General features: G+C 45.5%; 2 protein-coding genes across 2 annotated transcripts in view; both read left to right on the top strand.

The window, feature by feature from the left end:
* STMN1 (stathmin 1) overlaps positions 1-22,293 on the top strand; it is a 36,979-nt gene that overhangs the window by 161 nt on the left and 14,525 nt on the right. The window lies entirely within an intron of this gene.
* PAFAH2 (platelet activating factor acetylhydrolase 2) overlaps positions 1-22,293 on the top strand; it is an 86,299-nt gene that overhangs the window by 59,424 nt on the left and 4,582 nt on the right. The window lies entirely within an intron of this gene.

The following is a 22,293-nucleotide window of genomic DNA, read 5'->3' as shown; positions in this document are numbered from 1 at the left end:
GCTCCCTCCTTGGAGAGGATAAGTCCTTAGAGGTGCATCCCAGCGTGTTGGCCACCAGAGGCTAATTTGGACCTGTGTTCTATCACCATTGCTCTGGAAAAATTGGCAGAGGTGGTTTAGGGACTCCACCAGCCATTGTCTGGGAAAGACTCTTGAAGCTGAGCCAGGGACGAATGATGAGGTTTATTGTTCTCTCATTTGATGTTGCACTGATATCAGTAATTGGTGGCTTCAATTCCTGTTCTTTCCTAAGGGAAACAGTTCTGGGCTCCCCCCTCGCAGGTTATCTTTGGAAATTGGCCTGGAAGTCAGGTCACCTGAGTCCGTTTTTCTGGCAGCTCTGTCTGGACGCTGAACTCAGTGTCTCTGTTGTCACTTTGAGAGGAAAAATGAGGCTGGTCCGGCCTGGGGCTCTGGCCTTCCTCCCCTAAGAGAACGGAGTCCTTGTTGGGAGAAGGCAAAGAATAAAGAAAAGCAGAGGCTGCTTTGGGCCCGCCCGGCTTTTGATGTCGTCATTTTAATTATGAGGGTAGTTCTTGTGTGGCTGTGATTATAGAAAACAGGCAATGCCAAGCATGTATATGAAGGAAACTAAGAAAATGACCCCTTGCCCAAAAAAGCCCCCATCCCTGTTGAAGAACGCTGATTCTTTTCATGAGCCTTTTTACCTCTTTTTTGATGTGTGTATCCTTTCCCTGTTAGCTTCTTGTTACTATTGCTGAAGCTGTTTACACCAATGATAAAGAAATACCTTTTAAAGTAAAAGATGCAAACGCCACATAGAATCAAAAGTCAAAGTCTCAGGGTGGGGTACGGCTCAGCAGTAGAGCACATACCTTTCATGGATGAGGCCCTGGGTTGGATCCCTGGCACTAAAAGAAAAGAAGAAAAGCAAACAGCTGCCTTTAGTCGACCCCCTCCATCAGAGACAGCTGTTGTTAGCAATCTGCAATCCTCCATATACTTCTGCTTGCCATCTTGCATTTTCCCTTTCTTTCGCAAATGCAATCACAATATCTACATTGCTCTGTGAGTTTGCTTGTCCAGTCACAGTAATGTTACTCTGTAGATTTTTTCAATGCTGGTTCTCTTCCCTAATTTTCCATGACTGCTACTAAATACTCTGCATGCTGGATTTTCCATATTATGTAAGAGATCACCTCCTAAAGACATGAGTTGTTTATAATCTTTTGTTATTCATACCTATGCTTTGAGCAACTGAGCATCTACTTATGCATTTACTTCTAGAAGCAGAGGTGTTAAAGTTGTGTTTGTATATCTTTAATTTTTTCTAAACATGGGGAATTCATATTTAAGGTTTTGATTCAAAAAATAGTCCAAGACATGATGCTCAGTGCAAAAAAGTGGAAAGATATAACAAGCTGCATGGGAAGAAGCAAAATCACTCACAGATCCTCCACCAGCCGCCATAACTGCTCACTGTGGGGTGTGTTTCTTGCAATGATTTTCTAGCTTTTGTTACAGTTATCAGATCTACTAAGTAGATTATTTTCTATCTACCTTATTTTTACTGAATGATAAGAACGTCTCCCATGTTACTCAAATATTTTTGTAGAACAGATTTCATAATAAGTTTATATATACCTGACTTTATGATAGATTTATAAATGCCTTCCATAATTTTCTTAGCTATTTCTCTTTTATTGGACTTTTGAGTTACCTGCATTTTTCCACTGTAGTCACAGCTCAGTGGAGATCTTTTTTGCTTAAATCTTTGTCTGGAATCTGATAGCTCCCAAAAGGGGAATCACTGGGTTAAGAAATAGGATTTCAGGGAACCTATTTGTTAAGAGATGAATTTTGACTTGCTAATAATTGTACTGATACAAATTCCAAAAGGTTACACAATTTTTTTAAAGCCTCTTTCCTACTTGTCCCTCAAAGGTTTTTCTCCTTAATGTCAATAACTTCATATTGTATTACCTAGTTTCTTGAGTATCTTTCTTAGGGGAAAAAAGATGTGTATATATATATATATATACATATATATACACATATATGTGTGTGTAGTGTATGTATACATTTGTGTACACATATATCCTTTTTAAATAGAGAAATAGCATGTGAGATGTATTTTTCTTTTTATTTAATATTTCCTGATTGTTCCATATATAAAAGAAAAATTGTCTCATTTTCCAAAACAATTGCATAGAATTTTTTAAAATGGATGTTCTATAACAATCAATCATATTGATTTTTAACTTTCCTCCTCTCTTGCTTTGAGCAATGCAGTAATTAATACCCTTTTATTTTGCCTGTGTGTTTGTGCTGCCAGCTCAGAATACCTTCCTTTAAGGGGACCTGCAGGCTGGCAGGGAAGACACAGGGGAGCTGTAGCTACCTGCAGGGACTGGTCACATCTCCACTTAAAGGGATGGACAGTTCTGAAAGCTCTTGACACAAGGGATCAAACTGCTATTTACACTCTCCCCAGCAATAAACATACCTGTGCTCTCCTGCCACTGAGTAAGAAACAATAAGGTGATATGTGTAGCATTTGTTCTCTGCTGTCATTTTTAAAAACGAGTCTGTGGGAGATTAGCCACAATGAGCATAGAATTCATTCTGAAAACTTTCAAAATAAAACAATGGAAAAACGCAGGATCTGGGAGAATTTCCGAATCCTAAGTCTGCACTATTTTTGTGTGACCTTGGGCAAGGTTTCTCCTCTCTGAGCCTGCAGTCTCTGAGCTGTCACGGGGAGGAAATGAGCTAACACTCTCAGGACAGTGCTTGGCACATAGCAAGGGTTCAAAAGGTGGTAGCAAGGAGGACAATTTGTTAAGGAAATTATATGCCAGCCCTACCAGTCATCCCAATTGTGAGGAGGAAGGGCCCCCTTGCAGACCCTGAAAAGTAGCTTGGGTGGGGTCTTGGTTGTTTCCTCCCCGCTCCCCACCCCACCCCCCCGCAAATTCTTGCGATGCTCATTCCTGCCTGGTCACGGGGAAAGGAAGCCTGGCCTCTAGTTTCTGCAGAGAAAGAAATCCCACACTCTCAGAGCGCCCGTGGGCTGGGACCCTATGCACAGTGAAGGGGCCAGGCTCCTTCACCCCGCGTGGAGCTCCCTCGGGTGGATGCGAGGTGGAGAAGGAAGAAGCGGCGCTCCCCTACCCTGTACCCCTGGGTCACTCAAAAACCGACAGCAGGCGCTGGCTTCCGGCCCAGATTCAGAGCTGGGTGGGCGCCGCTGCCCGTGCCCTGGCCCAGGAAGTCCTCAGCAGATTTTAGTAGTTTTACCGCAACAGGGCTCCCCTTCAGCCCCGCCAGAGGCAGCCCACCGGCTCCCTGCTTTGCAAAGCAGGCACCCTCCGGGGCTGCAGGTGCCGCCGCGGGCTCGGTACCCCAAGTCCAGAGAGCAAGGCGGGGTCCCGAGGGAGGGGGACTTGCGGCCCCCTGCGCTTCTCCCACGCCCGAGATGCTGCAAGGCCGAGTGTACAGTGCGCGTGACGTCACTGCGGCCCCCTCCCCGGGAGCGGCAGGTACACGCGCCCTGGGTAGCTGTTCCTGCTCCTGGTCGGACCGCGGTGGTCCTCCTTCCCGTCGTCCCTGCCCCTCCCTTCCCGCCCCTCCTTCTTGGGTTTTGTCTCGATTTTCCAGGGAGCACGATCCGGAGGGAAATCGGTAGCGTTGGGTATGGTCTGAGCTGCAAGAAGCAGGTGACCAGGGTCCATCTTAGCCCAGGCGGGTCCAAGGTTCTGAGACGAAGGACCCGCCCAGCCCAGTCTTGGTATAAAATGCGGGAAAGAGCCTTGAGTGAGGTGGGGGAAACGAATTCTCTGCATTTCGTTCTCGATGAAAGCGGAAAATATTCATCCCCTGAGCCCTGGCCATTCTGTTTCTTGGGTTCCACCCGGGAGAAATTCTCATACATGTGGTGCAAGAGCGTGCGTAGGGCAGGACTGTATCTGGTACAAATCATTGAAATATAGTTCAATGGCTGCCTATTAATAGGGAAAATCAAAATAAAGTCTATGGCTTAAGTAGGTCACTCGCAAGAGGGAATGAAATTGTTGTTCCTTATAGATTCACTTTGGATGCAGAGACATGGATAGAGCTAAACATGCTAAGGAAAAGCAGAGAGTTGAAGCATCGTGCACACAAATTCATACAGATTTTACAACATTTTAGAGAATACAAATTTTCTGTAATTCATTTCAACAAATGCAAAGCTTAAAAAAATTATTATTATATATATATTTTTTTTTAATTTAAGAAAAAGGACCCTGAGACAATGGTGAAGGAAAGCAGACATGTGGAGTTTGTGGTGTTGGAACTTGGTAGGCATGAACAGTATTGTAAATCGTGGAGAAAAAGAAAAAAAAATTTTTTTTAAATCTTTTAACCCATAAGCACAGTTATCTCTGGGAAGCTGGGCAGATGGGCTGGATGTTGGGATAGAAAGTGAAGATGAGGACCGGAGAGAGAATATAGTAGATAAAGCACTTCCTTTGCTCACAGAGGACCTGGTTTGATCACCAGCATCCTATAAGGTCGACTGCGCCCGACCAGGAATGATCCCTGAGTACAGAGCCAGGTGCAAGCCCTGAGCATGATGAAGTATGGCCCAAGAGCAAAAATTAAATCTGAAAGAAAATGGAGATGAAAGGACACGTCAGCCTTCTTTGAAAATTCCTATTTTTTCCCCTTTAAAAAAATGATAGGAGCGGAGTAAGTTGAGGGGAGCAACACTCTGGTGGAGGAGGTAGTGTTAGAACACTGTATGTTTGAAACCCTCTCATTAAGAGTTTTATAAATCACCTTGCCTAAAATTTAAAAAATTAGAAAAAAAAAACTTGGGAGGGGCCCAGCAGTCATTCATGAGACCAGGGTTGGAGCCCCAGCACAAATAATAAAAATTTAAAAATGACTGGACACTCATATATTACTTAAGGAATTTTATTTTATTTATTAAAATTTACTTTTGGTCTGGGCCACACCCAGTAGTGCTCAAATGTTACTCCTGGCCCTGGACTTGGAAGTTACTCTTGGCAGTGCTTTGGGGACCATATGGGAGGCTGGGGATCAAACCCAAGTCAGCTACTTGCACGGCAAATGCCCTACCTGCTATACTATCTCTCAAGCCCCTACTTAAGGAATTTTAAATTGTATATGGATAAAGAAAATACCCAGAAACAAAGCTTGTCAAAATGTAAACAGTGGTTAATTCCATATGATGGGAAATATGAATACTTTCTTTTTTGTATTTTCAGAAATTATTTATGCTTTAAATTTTTTTTGTTTTATTTAGTTTGTTTTTTGTTTTGTTTATTGGGTTTCCACACCTGACAATGCTCAAGGATTATTCCTGGCACTACAGTGGATGATGGTGGATTCAGGGGACTGTATGGGATGCCAGAGATCAAATTCAGGTTGGCTGCATGTAAGACAAGCACCTCACCTACTGTAGTATTGTTCTCGCTCCTATTTTAGCCTTTTAAAATGTGGAAACACTGGGGGTGGAGAGATAGTACCATGAGCAGGCTGTTTGCTTGCAAGCATCCAACATGGATAATTCTCTAGCAAAGTGATCTCTGAGCGCAGAGCCAGGAGTAAGGCCTGAGCACAGCTAAGTGTGGCCCCAGACAAAATATAAATAAATAAATAAATAAATAAATAGTAAAATGTGGGACTAGGGCCCAGGAGGATAGTATGGTGCTGCAGTGTTCCCCCTGCATGTGAACAGCACTGCCCAGAGCGACCCCTGTACCAGCCAGGATTAAGTCCTATGCAGTACCAGATGTGGCTCCATACCCTTTCCCCCCAAACAAATAAAATGGGAGGATGGAGTTTAAGAATGACTGTATGACTGTGTGTTGGGGCTGGAGTGATAGCACAGCGGGTAGGGCATTTGCGTTGCAGGCGGCTGACCCAGGTTTGATTCCCAGCATCCCATATGGTCCCCTGAACACCGCCAGGAGTAATTCCTGAGTGCAAAACCAGGAGAAACTAGGAGTAACCACTGTGCATCGCCAGGTGTGACCCAAAAAGCAAAACAAAAAAAAAGGAGTGTCCCATCAAACCTTCATCTCAAAGAGCCTGTGATGTTGTATCTATGGGGTCAGTATTCCTCAATCCTTGCCCCTCATGAACATTCTTTAAGATTCATGGTTAACTGCTCCACAGGCCAGAGCCCAGACTCACCAGTTGAAACTAGACAAGTCAAGCCAGACACCTCACCTAAAGATTCCTAAACACTCTCTTCCCCTTCTTCTCCGGCCATAGAGCAAGTGTACTCAGGAATCACTCCTGGCAGTGCGCAGGGGATGATATGGGATGTCAGGAATCAAACCTGGTTGCCCACATGGAAGGTAAGTGCCCTCTGCCTGTTGTACTACCTGTTGTACTATCACCCCAAGGGCAGCTGCTTTTACTGGTTATCGTGCTAGGGATTTCAGACTCTGAAACTCTGGGGACTCCACCAAGATTTTTTTCCTTTGGCACACCTGAGATACTCAGGGTTACTCCTGGCTCTGCACTCAGGAATTACTCCCATTAGCACTTGAGAGATATGGGATACTGGGGATTGAACCAAGGTCAGCCACATGCAAGGCAAGTACCTACCTACTGTATTATCTCTACAGCCCCTTCAACCAGGATAACTCTGGCCCCCAGAACCCATATATATACAGCGGGTAGGGCGTTCACCTTACACGCGGCCAACATGGCTGATCCGAGTTCGATTCCTCCGCCCCTCTCGGAGAGCCCGGCAAGCTACCGAGAGTTTTCGATATGCCAGACACAGTAACAACAAAGTCTCCAATGGAGACGTTACTGGGCCCGCTCGAGCAAATCGACCATCAACGGGAGGGCCTTTACTTTACTATATATATATATATATATATATATATATATATATATATATATATCACACTGGAGACATTACTGGGCCCTCTCGAGAAAATTGATGAACAACGGGAGGAAAGTGACAGTGATATATATATATTTTTTTGGGGGGGTATGTGTTTGTTTTATTTTGGTTTGGTTTTGAGCCACACCTGGCAGTACTCAGAGCTTATTTGTGCTTCATGCTCAGGGATCATTCCTGATGGGATCTGGGAACCATAGTGAGTGCTAGGGATCAAACCTGGGTTGGCAGCATGCAAGGCAAGTGCTTTTTTTCACCTATTGTACTATCTTTCTGGTCCCCAGAATCCACACTCTTAACCATATGCCCTGAGCCCCTGATGTACTCAATTCAGTCATGAACCAAATGTGTATGGAGACTTAGCTGTGAGTCAGCACTGTTGTGTGATAATAAAATGGGCACATCACTTATTCTCAGGGATCTCACAGTCAAATGGGAGTGGGGGACACAGAAAATAAATAAGTACCTGTCCTCCTTTAAAGATACAGGGCAATGAGAAGATCAGGGGGAGGTAACGAGTTTGACTCTGGACACGTTTAGTTTGAGATGCCTGAGACAAGTCTTGCCAGTGGGAAACATGAATACAAGAATCCCACCAGAAGGAGTAGGGTTCCCTGATAGCCTTATGAGAAGTGGGAGGGAGGGAGAGAAGTATGTTTACTGCTTTTTTCTTTTCTTTTCTTTTTTGCTTTTTTGGGTCACACCCAGCTATGCACAGGGATTACGTCTGGCTCTGCACTAAGGAATTATTCTTGGTGGTGCTTGGGGGACCACATGGGATGCTGAGCATTGAACCTGGGTCGGCTGCGTGAAAGGCAAACGCCCTACCTGATGTACTATAGCTCCAGCCCCTACAACTTTTTTCTTTACCCATCTCAGTCACCAGGGGAAACCTGGGATTGATGTGTGTCTGCTCTGAGCACCTGCACAGTGCAGACCTCACATCTCATCAGCACAAAGAAGTTGCACCTGGATCCCACTTTTTCCCCAACATGGACATACATGATCCCCTGCCACCTGATTTCTCCCAGAGCCGCAGAACCCAGGCTGGAGCGAGAAATTGCTCTTGGCAGGAAAGGAAAGTCAGTATGAAATCTTACTCGGGCTTTCCAGGTTCATCATCTTCTCTGACAGAATAGAATTTCAGGAGGAGACGAATAGTGAAGTAAAACAAGTTTATTTGGGAAAGGGAGACACAGTAAGGTATGCGCTCAAAAGAGAATAGAGGTTTCTCTGGAGTGGGAAGAGAAAAGTACACATCTCCATCTTTGTCTGATGTGACCATTTCCCCTCAACAGAGCATGGAGCTGTTGATGGTCTTCTTTTGATGTGCATTGTATGAACAGTGAGGCCTCTCTGCCTAGGGCCCATCCAGACTCCTGGCCTGGAATTCTGCATTTCAGTACATTTCTGAGTCTCCTCAGCTGGGTCCTGTGTCTCAAAGACCTGCATACCTTTGGAATGGATTAGGTTCCAGACAGTGTTTTTTCCACTATATATTACCAGCTCCCACCTCCCACCTCCCACCCCAGTCTCTCTGTCTGCAAAGGGTCACCCCAAAGATCTTGATGTTGAGGCTCCGTGTTTCCATGGATATGATCTCATTTGTAAATTGGGTTTTTGTAGACAAGCAATTTAAAATGAGGTCCTGAGGCTAGCCTTAATCCAAGATGATTATTTTCTTAGCCACAGAGGAAAGTAATGTTAAGACACAAGGAGAGTGCAAGCTACCAACACAGGACAACTGAATGATTCAAGACAAGATTCAGAAAGAACCAACTGTGTCATCCCCTGAATTTCTACTTCTGGGCCCAGGGAGAGTGAGAAGGAAACAATAGATTTCTGGTGCTAAAACAACCGGTGGCCTGCCCTATCCTCTGGCCCACCCCAGAAAAAAGCTCATGCTCACCCCTCTGAGGTGGTAGAGTTTGCACATTGGGCATGGATTTGAAGAAAGAAGCAGTTGGCAACCCAACTTGGCTGTGGTAACTCAGAGGATTATGTGTGTGTGTTGGGGGGGGGTGCTCTGGAAGCCTTGCAGCTCATACACTTCCTGATCCAGGCAGCCGTACTAGCAAGAAACCCCTCAAGGTCTGGAAATCAGCCACGCATCCCAGCATCATCTCCTTTTCTGCCCCTTGTGTTTTTCTCTCTCGCAAAGCATCCCACCCTCCCTTCTCCACCCATCTCCCCAGCCACCCCCACCTTCTGTGCCTGGATTCTACTCAGTGCATGCTTTCACCCCCTGGGAATGAGTGTGATTTCCACAGCCTGGGTTTCAACTTCCTGTGACAGCTGTAACCTCTGTTCTCACTGAATTGCTAAGATTGTTGGTAAATGCCAACTGCTTGGAAGTTTTTGTAAGTAGCTGAGAACAAGCTCCTGTTACAGCAAGTTGGGCTATGGAATGGCCCAGAAATATAATGAATTAAAAGAAACTAGTGACTATTTTTAGGCCTACCAGCACCCATTCAGAAAAAGACTATCGAATTTTCCCAGTGCCATTTATTAAAGTAATCGTCTTTTTTCTTCCAAATATTCTTTTTTTAGGGATTTCCACCCCCTTTTTTGTTCTGTTTCGGGGCCATACCCTATAGTGCTCAGGGCTTACTACTACCACTGTGCTTTGGGATTACTCCTGGTGATGCTCAGGGGGCTATAGAGGTGCCAAGATTAAACCCAGGTTGGCTGCATGCAAGGCAAGCACCTTACCTGCTACACTATCTCTCTGGCTTATTTTGTATCATATCATTTGATTGCTAGAGTTTTATTATAGCTCTTATTATCCATCTTAGCGAGACATCTATCTTATCTAATTTACAAAGAGCTGACCCTCTCTTTCTATGGGTTACCCTTCGCTTGGGCTGGAGCGATAGCACAGCAGGTGCAGGGCATTTGCCTTGCACGCGGCCAACATGGCCGACCCGGGTTCTATTCCTCCGCCCCTCTCGGAGAACCCAGCAAGCTACTGAGAGTATCTCGCCCACACGGCAAAGCTTGGCAAGCTCCCCGTGATGTATTCAGTATGCCAAAAACAGTAACAACAAGTCTCACAATTTGATGTGAGATGTTACTGGTACCCACTCAAGCAAGTCAATGAACAACGGGGAGAACAGTGCTACCCTTCGCTTAGAAATTAGTCTTCCATACCTGGCTATGGGATGGCTCGGTGGCACACTGCCTTTAGGCATGAGGCTGGGAATTTGGTTCCAGGTACTATCCCCCCCCCCCCCCCCCCCGTGCTGAGGATGATCCCAGCAATACTGCTGCTTGTCATTCTCAAAGCTGGAGCAAAAACGTGTCATGTCCAGCATACCACAACAAAGTGTGTGACCCCAGTGAGTGCAGCACCTAGCATGTAAGTATGTGTGACTCCAGCTTATCAAAACAGTAGCAAAGAAGGGAGGAAGAGAGAATGTTGGGTGTGTGATGTGGGGTAGATCACATCACTGTTGATGAGGTAGATCACATTCCTTGCATGTGTAAGATCCTGGGTATGATCCCCAAACACTATTGGGCATGGCCCCCACAATAATGAAAAATAAATTGTTTTTCATAGCTGGATGACTAACAGCCCCGCTCCCCACCTGGCCCCTGAATGTGGGGTTCCCGCTACCTGTGGGGCAGCAGAATGGGGCTCCTGAATTCAATGCAGAGCTAGAAATTGCCTTCTAGATCTTACTCTGAGCCTATGTTTGTCTTGGAAATTAACATGGATTTCTTGTAGGCAGCAAATAGTTGGAAAATGGTTTTTGTTCTATTCGGGCACTCTCAACCTTTTAATTGGTAAATTTAGTCTATTAACACTGGGTAATTTTGAAATATATGTTCATCATGACTTAATTATTTGCATTAAAATTAGTTTGTCTTTGTTCTTTAGATTTTCTGTTGTTTTCCTTTTAAAAAGTTGTTTTTAATTGAATCCCCGTAAGATACAGTTTCAAAACTTTGATATTTGAGGTTTGCTCATACAATGATCAAATACCCATCCCTTCACCAGTACACATTTTCCACCACCAAAATCCCCAGTATTCCCACTACCCCCCATCCCAGTCCTCATTCTGCCTTTATGGCAGACAATTTCCCCAATACACTCTCTCTATTTTGATTACATTCAATATTTTAACACCAGTCGCACCATTATTATTTGGGATTTTCCCACCACTACCACCACCACCACTCATATTTGCTGAAAAGGCAATACTAGATAATTTGTTTTGTATTGCTAATGAATGGTATATAATGTCACATGACTGCAAGAGTGGCCACACACTCCTGGAATTCTAAAATTTTAATAAGTAGGGCCTGGAAAGATCTCTGCATTTGTGTGTCTCTGGATCATGGTCATTTAGGACTTAATAAGTAGCCAGGGGCAGTTCGTGAGCATGATCTTAGAGTCCCATGAGGGGGAGGAGAGGGACGGGTTCCTCCCCTGTCCCTTGAGGCCTGGAGCTTGCTGCTACTGCTCTCACATACCTGGGCTTTTCATTGAGTTCTGGAAGATGGTTGGCCACCAGGATTCGTAGGTGGCAGACGAAGGGACAGCACCTGCTCCCATCTGGAGTAGTCTGGTGAAAATGGGCTATTGCAAAGTCTGAAGGCATCTCTGCAGCAACTACTTGGTTCCCGATTTTCTATTATTTTCTTCTCTATACTTTATCCCTTGTTTTGCATGGGAAGACTACGGTGCTCAGGGGAACCATGTGGTGCTGAGAATTGAATCTGGGGTTCCCACATGCAAAGCATGTCCTCTAGCCCTGTGAACCACCTCCCTGACCCTCCCCTTTATTTGTTTTTTTCTTCCTTTTCTTATGCTTTTAGCATATTCCTTTAGAGTTATATTTGAATTCTTTTTCACTTCTTTTCTTTAGGTCTAGAGAATGGATTGATCTTGAGTACATTCCAGCAGGCCACAGAATTACTTATCCCTTTCCCAACAACAGCTTTAAAATATAGTTAGAAATCAGGAAGTATAATGCCTACTGTTTTGTTCTTCCTTAGAGTTGTTTTGGCTGCTTGGAGACTTTTATGATGCTATATAAAACAATAGTTTTCTTTTTTTAATTGCAAGAGACAGGACTTCAGAATAGAGCCTCAGTTGTCTTCCCTCTAAATGTTGTTTAGTTGCCAAAATGATATCAGCTGGTGACTCAGCACTTACTCCCTCTCTGTTCACAACACTATAGGGATACCATAGAGAATCCTGGGTCGGGGGATAGTTCAAATGGTAGAGTTTAAGCTCACCATTTGCAAAACCCTGAATTCAACCCAGACCACATGTCCCCATGAGCATTGATGAAGTACTGAATGGTCATATCTGCACTCCCTGGCTGAGCATGCTGGGGACAGCCTCTAATTTTAAAAATCATATAGAATCCTATGCTCAAAGAGCTTACTCTTCCTGAGGAGACAAACCTATGTATGGATAGCTACAATATCTGCATGGTGTGCAGGGGTCAGAGAAATAAATCAAGGCCTTAAAGGTGGAGAGAATTTCAGTCAAGACAGAAGCCAAGATGCTAAGGGTTGGCATGAGGGGCTAGAGGCATAGCACAGGGGTAAGGCATATTTGCCTTGCAAGCATCTGGAACTACCTATGTTTCTCCAGACACTGCCAAGAGTGATCCCTGAGCACAGAGACAAAAGTATCCCTGAGCACCACCGAGTGTACAATACAAAACAAAAACAATGAAGATTTATTGGTGTTTGACTTTTCAGGGACTGGTTGATAAAGTGGAAAGTGGGACCAGAGTGATAGTAGAGGGGCTAGGATACATGTCTGGTATGTGAATAACCTCAATTGGAGCCCTGATACATACTGTGGTCCTGAGCACTGCCAACTGTGACCCTTGAACAAAGAGCCAGGAATAGCTCCTGAGCACTGTTGGAAGTGGCCTCAACCACCAAAACAGTGGAACTAGGTGTGGAAATAGGGAAAGGCAAAGTCCTCGAAGACATAGGAGAATAAAAGATCAGTAAGGACAAAATGCTTTTTTATTTTAAAAGTATATGGTGGAGCTAGAGCGATAGTACAGTGGGTAGGACATTTGCCTTGCATGTGGCAGACCAGGGTTTGATTCCCATCATCCCATATGTTCCCCCCGAACACTGTCAGGATTAATTCCTGAGTGCAGAGCCAGGAATAACCCCTGAGCATTGCCAGGTGTGATACAAAAAAGCAAAAATCACTGTCACTGTATCACTGTCATCCCATTGTTCATCCATTTACTCAGACGGGTTCCAGTAACATCTCCATTTGTCCCAGCCCTGAGATTCTTTTTTTCATTTTTTATTTATTGAATCACCATCAGAGCAGTTACAAAGCTTTCAGGTCCAAGTCTCGGTCATACAATGAAACACCTGTACATTCACCAGTGCCCATTCTCCACCCCCAACAACCCCAGTATACCCCCATCCCATACCCTCCCCCTACCTGTGGGGCAGATGATTTTCACATTACTTTCTCCCTACTTTGATCACATTCAATATTTTGACACCAGACCCACCATTATTAAAATTTGAGATTTTACCCCAACACTCAGATCTGCTGAAAAGGCAACATAGACAATTTGTTTTCTATTGCTGGTTATGAATAACATATGATGTCGTGTGGCTGCAGTAGTGGCCACGCAATTTTGAAATTCCGAAATTTTAACACTTAAATCTGGAGGGATTTCTGCCAAAACTTGCTGGGTTCCAAGCTTTGCTCCTGAGTCTCTGGGATCATGGCCATTAAGTAGCTTGATCAGGAGGAAGAAAGGCCGTTCGTGGGCAATGACTTGATGACTTGAGGTCTCATTGGGGTGGGGAGGACAGGACCAGCTCCATCCCTATCCCATGAGGCCCAACATGTCTCGTCACTGCGAGCCCAAACCTGACTGTCCAATGGCCTCTGAGTATGACAGCCACCGAGCCGCCAGGGGAAAGCAGGTGGAGGGACAACACCCTTTGCCCCCTGGGGTGGCCCGGCAACAGTAACCTACTGCGTGGTCCGGCCGCATTTCTGCCAAAAGCTGCTGGGTTTCGAGATTTGTTTCTGAGTCTCTGGGATCATGACCATTAAGCAGCTTGATCAGGAGCCAGAGAGGCCGTTTGTGGGTGATGACTTGGGGTCTCATTGGGGTGGGGAGAACAAGACCAGCTCCACCCCGGTCCCTTGAGACCCTGCATGTCTCATCACTGCGTGCCCAAACCTGACTGTCCAGTGGCCTCTGGAGGATGGCAGCCACCGGGCCACCAAGGGGAACAGGCCAAGGCACGAAACCTATTCCCACCTGAGTTGGCCCAGCACTGGTAACCTACTGCAGGGACTGGACGTATTTCTGCCAAAAGCTGCTGGGTTTAGAGATTTGTTTCTGAGTTTCTGGGATCATGGCCATTAAGCAGTTCAATCAGGAACCAGAGAGGCCATGCCTCCAATTATATAGCTGAGCCGGAGGTAGGTGGTTTGTGGGTGTGTTTCCCACATACAACTTTTGGCCATTTACTTTCTTGGTAACCTCTGCCCCAAGTGTTTGGGGTCTGGCCAAAGGCACAGTAGCAATTTTGGGGTATTTGGAAGTCTGAAGGCGCCATCAGGCTGCTGATGCACTCGCCTCACAGGTACAGATTGACCTGCTGGCGGCACTATACCCCCAAGCCCTGAGATTTTAACAGCCTCTCCTTACTTATCTTCCCCAATGTATTGGAGGCTCTTTCAGGGTCACGGGAATGAGACCAGTTATTTTTACTGTTTTTGGCATATCAAATACGCCACGGCTAGCAAAAATAAATAAATAAATAAAATAAAAGTATAATGGTTTTAGCATTATTGAATGTATTACGCACTCATTTTAAGATATTTGGAAAATCCAGAATAGTACAAAGAAAACAAAATTCATTATTTTACCATCCAAAACAAATGTTTCAGTAGATTTCTTTCCTGGTAGTTTTTGTTTGATTTTGGTTTGGGCCACACCCAGTGGTGCATAGGATTTACTCCTGCTGGTGCTTATGAGACCATACAAAGCCCAGGCCTCCTGCATGCACAGCCTGTGCTCCAGTCCTTTGTGCTCTCTCCTAGATCCCGCTTCCTCATAGCCATGTTTGTTGCTAGGGAGTGAGTCCTGTGATTTCTCAGACCAAACTCAGGCGCCTCCTATATGCAGCACATGAGCTCTTTTGCTTGATCTGCTATATCTCTGACCCTCTTCATCATATTTTATTCCAACCTGAACTCACACTGTACACACTATTGGGTAAATTTTGTTCATTTGTTTTGTTGAACATAATATCATGAACATTTTTCTAGCTAATAAAAAGGCACTGGGGACCAGTGTACAGTGGGTAGGGCACTTGCCTTGCACGTGGCCAACATAGGTTTGATTTCCAGCATCCCATATGGTGCCCTGAGCCTCACCAGGAGTGATCTCTGAGTGCAGAGCCAGGAGTAAACACTGGGCACTGCTGAGTGTAACCCCCCAACAAACAAAATTTGTAAAAGAAGGTCCCAATCTTCCTTCCTCCAAATGCTTCAAGCACCCTCCTTTAGCATTCCTGATGACTGGCTGACTAATCTTTGTCTGAACACCACTTGGCATAAATCCCATTCAAATTGAAAGAGGCAGGAGTTAGCTGGGTCTAGTGGCCAGAGAATTCTTGCAGATATCATCTCCTGCTTCCCTCTCACTGTCCCTTTTTGAGATGACAGGTCTTCAAAGACACCAGAAAGCAGTCTCAGAGTTGAGCTGATTGTGAGGCCCAAGGCCCAAGGCTCCCAAATGTCCTTGGACTGTAATCCAAGGATGATATCATCACACTTTTTTCTTAGAAACTTAAATTTTTCTTATCTGATGTATCCTACTTTAATTCATCAAATGTTTTCAAGAAGAAAAGTGGCATGATTAGAGCTGTGCTTGTTGATCAATATCAGAACTGTCACTGAGAGTTTATCCATCAGACACAAGGCTGGGTGCATTGACATGCATTATTTTCTTTAGTCCCATGACAAGCCTATGAGGTAAGGACTTTGACTGCCCGCCTTGCACAGATGGTGAAGCACAGGACCAGAAAGGAAAAGGGAGATGTCCAGGTTTACAGAAGTAGTGGAGCATCCCTGCTGTTTAGAGAGCACTGGGCTCACATTCCCATTGCCACCTAGTTAGTAAGGAGACCTTGGACAGATGTGTAGAGTTCTGTGGCTCTTCCTCTCCATCTGTAAAATAAGAGGGTTCGCCCAACTATAAAATAGTTTCAGTGAGAGTTCAAAGCAGAGACTTGGAACTAGACTGCAGAGTTCTGTGCTTCTCAGTGCCATCATTAGACAGTGATTTCATCCCTTCAGTCTACTGCTTGCAGTTCCCATACGCAAAAGGGTAGTATAGACAAGAAGCCCACACACATTATGTCTCGGGATTTCAGAGTCAGAAAACAAGTTAACAAGCTAATTTGTTGGGGGGTAGGAGGGAAGGAGACAGACCTAATGGTATTCAGGAGATACTCTGGGCTCACTGCTTGGAATTGCTCCTGCCTGTTCTGGGGGGACCAAATACAGTGCCAGGCATTCCAACTGGGGTCGACCAAGCTAATTTTTTGTTTCTGCTTTCCTTCCCTTTGTTGTGGTGCTGGAGATGAATGAAGGTCATACACATGGTCACGTTGCTGGCAGAGTGTCACACTCTTTAGTTGAGGTGCTCTTGCATGTTTTGTTTGCAGTGCTTGCTGGGGTCACACACTTGATTGCTCGATTGCTCTGTGTCGGAGATTCTGAACACTTAGTTGTGGCACTGGGGATCCCAAACAGCAGTACTGGACCAGACTAGTATAGCAGGTAGGGTAATTGCCTGGGTTTAATCTCTGGAGTCCTGACAGGAATGATCCCTGAAAGTGAGAAGTAAGTCCTGAGAAGGAAGGAAAGAAAGAGAAAGAAAGAAAGAAAGAAAGAAAGAAAGAAAGAAAGAAAGAAAGAAAGAAAGAAAGAAAGAAAGAAAGGCTGGAGCGATAGTACAGCGGGTAGGGCATTTTGCCTTGCATGCGGCTGACCTGGGTTCAATTCCCAGTATCCCATATGGTCCCCTGAACACCCCCAGGAGTAATTCCTGAGTGCAAAGCCAGGAGTAACCCCTGTGCATTGCAGGGTGTGACCCAAAAAGCACAAAAAAAAAAGAAAAGAAAGAAGGGAGGGAGGAAAGGAGGGAGAGAGGGAGGAAAGGAAGAAGAAAGGAAGGGAGGAAGGGAGGAAGGAAGGCAGGCAGGCAGGCAGGCAGGCAGAAAGGCAGGAAGGCAGGAAGGCAGGAAGGCAGGAAGGCAGGAAGGCAGGAAGGCAGGAAGGCAGGAAGGAAGGAAGGAAGGAAGGAAGGAAGGAAGGAAGGAAGGAAGGAAGGAAGGATAGATCAAACTCATGTCCTCACATTTGCCATTCACAGGCACATTTGCCACTGAATTATCCCCAGGCCAACACATTTTTGTTTTTTAATGGTTTTTAGGAGGCAGAGAGATAGCTTAGTGAACTAGAGTATAAACTTTGCATGTTGGGAGGCCCTGGCTTGATCCAGGCTCCAAGTTTCACATAGTCCCCCAAGCACTGAAAGAAGCAACCCCAGCATCAGGCTGCAGGTAACCACTGGGCACTGTTGGGTATAGTGCAGAAACCTTCCCCTCTCCCTCTCCCTCTCCTCTCTCTGTCTCTACATATTTTTCTATACTTCTGCTTGGATAAAAACAATGTTTGCTATTGAGAATTTTTTAATTAGGTGGAGTTCTAGTCATAACATGGCAGAATGGTGCCCTTCTCTTCCTAAGCCTGACTCCTGTGCACTTCCCAGTCACAAGCCTAGGTTCTGCTCTCACACCTGACATGTCACCTGTCCTGGCTACAGTGGTACTATCAGTAGCAGGGAAATTTGCCCCCAGGAGGATGGATAGGTAGGAGTAGTTTCTGACAGTAAACTCAGGCTATTTGGACTGGGAATTCTGGAGTTTCAGTACCCAGAGTATGGTCTAGAAGGGGTTCCTAGGCTCCAGATGCTTATTTCTCCTTGGTCCCAGGGGATTTCCTGCCTGGAGAAGAGCCACAGCTGGAGAAGGGCCACAGCTGGAAGAGAACCAAAGAGCAGCCCTTTAAAGTACAGGGTCTAGGGGCTGGAGTGATAGCACAGCGGGTAGGGTGTTTGCCTTGCACACGGCTGACCCGGGTTCGATTCCCAGCATCCCATATGGCGGTGCTCAGGGGATCATATGGGATGCTGGGAATCGAACCCGGGTCAGCCGCGTGCAAGGCAAACAAGCCCTTGTATTCTGACCATAGAACCGAGGCTTTCATCATAGTGGGAGGAAATGTGAGTGAGGAGGAGGTTCAGGGGGCCATGGAGGAGGGTAGCACTACTCTGGTGGTGCTATGCTGTGGTATCATGCATTTTGAAGAGATATGAAATTGTATTCCCAAGACAATGATAGTTTTATGAACTAGTTACCTTGAAAAAGAAAGTGCAGGGGTCAGAGAGATAGTGCAGTAGGTAGGGTGCTTGCTTTACATGCACCCAACCCGAATTCAGTCCCTGACATCCCACACGGTCCTCTGAGTATGTCAGAAGCGATTCCTGAACTCAGAACCAGGAGTATGCCCTGAACATAGCTAGGTGTGGTCCAATGTGCCCCCTCCCCCCCCCCCCCAAAAAAAAAGACCTCCAAGGTTGAGGGCAAGGTGCTGCTTGATGCATCTAAGGAAGCTGCTGTCTCTGGCCAGTTTCTTCAGGGCGGTCAGTTTATCTGATTTACTTGAACTTGCATGGTCTTAGCACTGAAAATTCTGTATTCTAGAAAAACCCTCAGTTCTGAGTAAACTGGGGCAATGGGTTATTCACATTACCAAATCTTTACCATTAGGCTAATAGCTTCAGAAATTGTTGTGAGGATTAACTGATTAACAGAGTTGTTTAGACCAGATCCTATCACCTGTAAGCATTCTATGAGTATAGCACTGTAGCACTGTCTCCCACTGTTCATCGATTTGCTCGAGTGGGCCCAGTAACGTCTCCATTGTGAGACTTGCTACTGGTTACTGTGTTTGGCATATCAAATACGTCACGGGTAGCTTGCCAGGCTTTGCCGTGCAGGCGAGACACTCTTTGCCGTGCAGGTGAGATGGATAGCTTACCGGGTTCTCCGAGAGGGGCAGAGGAATCAAACCCGGCTTGGCTGGACTGGCTGCACACAAGATAAACCCCCTACCGCTGTGCTATCACTCCAGCCTACTGGCTATTAAAATATTTACAGTGATTTTATTGTATTAAAGTGCACATAACAGAGGAACTGGGTAGGGCATTTGTTTTACTTGTGTCGACCCAGGTCCAATTACTCCGCACCTTATATGGTCCCCTGAACCAGCCAGGAGTAAGTCCTAAGCACCACCAGGTGTGACTCAAAACCCAAAAATAAATTTTTAAAAAGGTACATAACATAAAATTTATCATCTTAAACCATTTTAAAATGTACAATATTATGATATAAAGTACATAGATAGGGCTGGAGCAATAGCACAGCGAGTAGGGGGTTTGCCTTGCATGCAGCCAACCCCAATTTGATTCCCAGCATTCCATATGGTCCCCCGAGCACCACCAGGGGTAATTCCTGAGTGCAGAGCCAGGAGTAACCCCTGTGTATTGTCGGGTGTGACCCAAAAAGAAAAAAAAAAGAATGTATGTAGATGACTGGGTAACCATCACCATATACAGCTCTAAACTCTTCATCTTGTCAGACTGAAACACTAACACTAACCCCATTAAAGAATTACTCTACTACTCTACATCCCCCCATCTCCTCTGCCCCTGGCAACTACTATTCTACTTTCTTTTATTTATATTTTGTTTTTGTTTGGGGACACACCCACTAGTGGTCAGGGTTTACTCCTGGCTCTGTGCTCAGGAATGACTTCTGGCAGTGCTTGGGGGACCATATAGGATGCCGGGGATTGAATCTGGGTTGGTCATGTGCAAGGCAAGTGCTCTCTCCACTGTTCTATCTCTCTGGTCCTGTTTTTTCTTTTTATGACTGCATAATAGGTAGGAGAGATGGTTCAAAGGGCTGGAGTATGTGCTTTGCATTTGGGAGCCCTGGATTTTATCTTGGGTACTGCATGGTCCCTGCAGCACCCTGCCTCCATCCAGCACTTCCAGGTGATAATCTCTGAGCATTGTGCTAGGAGCCACCAAACACTGCTAGGTGTGATCGAACAATAAGTAAAATATTAAAAATTAAGCTGCTTGGGGCTGGAGAGATAGCACAGCGGGTAGGGCTTTTGCCCAGGTTCGATTCCCAGCATCCCATATGGTCCCCTGAGCACCGCCAGGAGTAACTCCTGATTGCAGAGCCAGGAGTAACCCCTGTGTATCGCCAGGTGTGAACCTCCCCAAAAAAGAAAAAAATTAAGCTGCTTAATATTCTGTAGGATAACACTGTTCTGTCCTTCCTGCATAACCTCAGAAATAGTTGATAGTTTATTGGACTGAGGAAAAGAGAAAAACACCTTAAGAGGTATCTTGCCCTTGAGCAGTTAGGAAGGGCTTTCTTATGTTGATTTGGCTACCTGACTGGGTGGAGTGTCAGCCCAGACTAGAAGGGAGCTGGAGAAGGAGAGAGCAGGGCTGAAAGATGGACTACCGAGAGACTAGCAAGGGGAACATGTGCTTGAGAGAACCTAGGCCCTCCACAACATAAGTTCTTCTATGGGATAAACTTCCTTGTAATAAACTGCCACTCAGATCAACCGGCCTGGCCCTCGTCTCTTCCTTCATCTGCCCTTGGCCAACAGCCGTCCCGATGCAGGCCACACACAGCGGCTCTAGGGCACCGAACGCGGGCGGTGAGATAGAGCCGTCCAGAGAGCCCGCGAACACACAACCTTCTGCGTGCATAGTTTTTTACAATATTCCACTGTACATAAACACATTTTGCTCATCTAATTTCTGAGGGTGGCTGTCTGAGTTGCTTTGTTGTTTTAATCATTGTGAATATTGCTGTTTTTACATGGGCATACAAATACTTCCTCAAGACCCTGCTTTCACTTATTTTGAAAATATACCCAGATATGAGGTTGAAATATTATATGGTAATTGTAGTTTTAATTTGGGAGCGAAGGTTGTATCACACCCAGCAGCACTCGGTGGTCACTCCTGGAAGTGCTTTGTGCATGTACAGTGCTGAGAATCAATCCTGGTACCTCATTGGTTACATATAAGGAAAGCTGCACATTTGTCTCTAGACCCCATTTTAATATATTTTCTCTTCTTCTTTTTTTTTTTTCGGCTTTTTGGGTGACACCTGGTGATGCACAGAGGTTACTCTGGCTCTGCACTCAGGAATTACTCCTGGAGGTGGGACCATATGGGATGCTGGGGATCAAACCCAGATTGGCCATATGCAAGGCAAACGCCCTACTTGCTGTACTATTGCTCCAGCCTTCTATTTTAATTTGTTTGTGTGTGTGTGTGTGTGTGTGTGTGAGTGTGTGTGTGTGTGTGTGTGTGTGTGTGTGTGTGTGTGTGTGGATTCGGGGCGGGGGGGGGGGGGGAGGCACACGTGGTAGTGCTCAGGGATTACTCCTGGCTTTTTGCTCAGGGATCAGTCTTAAGGGGATTGGGGACCATAATTGGGGGTTTTCCAAATCCAAAGGGCTGCATGCAAGGTAAGTACTACTTTACTATCTCTCTAGTTTGATATTTTTAGTAAGGTAAAGGTAAAGGTAAAGGCCCTCCCGTTGATCGTCGATTTGCTCGAGCGGGCCCAGTAACGTCTCCATTGGAGACTTTGTTGTTACTGTGTCTGGCATATCGAATACTCTCGGTAGCTTGCCGGGCTCTCCGAGAGGGGCGGAGGAATCGAACTCGGGTCGGCCATGTTGGCCGCTTGTAAGGCGAACGCCCTACCACTTGCTATAACTGCTCTACTATTATCCACAGCAGCAATATCAATTTATATTCTCATCAATAGTGCACAGAGGTTCCAATTTCTGCTCATTCTCTTTAATACAAGTCATTTTGTTGTTTTTATCTTTCTCTTTTTGGTTTTGGGGTCACACCCAGCAATCCTCAGGGTTTACTCCTGGCTCTGTGCTAAGGGATCACTTCAGAGCCCATGGGGTGCTGGGGATTGAACCCAGGTCAGCTACATGCAAGGTAAACACCCTATCTACCTCTCCAACCCCATTTGTTGTCTTTTTTTTTTTTTTGTATTACCCCTTTTGATGGGCATGAGTTGGTATTTACTGTAGTGTTGACTTACCTAATGATTAGTGGTATTGAGCACTTCTTCCTGTCTGATAGGCCAACTGTATAGACTTTTCTTTTCTTTTCCTTTTTTTTTTCTTTTTTTGATGCTGAGATGAAACCTAAGGACTCATGAATGAGAGGCATGTGCTTTACCTCGAAGTC

The sequence above is a fragment of the Sorex fumeus genome, unplaced genomic scaffold (genome assembly GCF_029834395.1).
Source record: "Sorex fumeus unplaced genomic scaffold, SorFum_2.1 ptg000047l, whole genome shotgun sequence".
NCBI classification, from domain to species: Eukaryota; Metazoa; Chordata; class Mammalia; order Eulipotyphla; family Soricidae; genus Sorex; species Sorex fumeus.
Note: the sequence above shows the minus strand (reverse complement) of the source record. Positions and strands in the feature narration are given on the sequence as shown.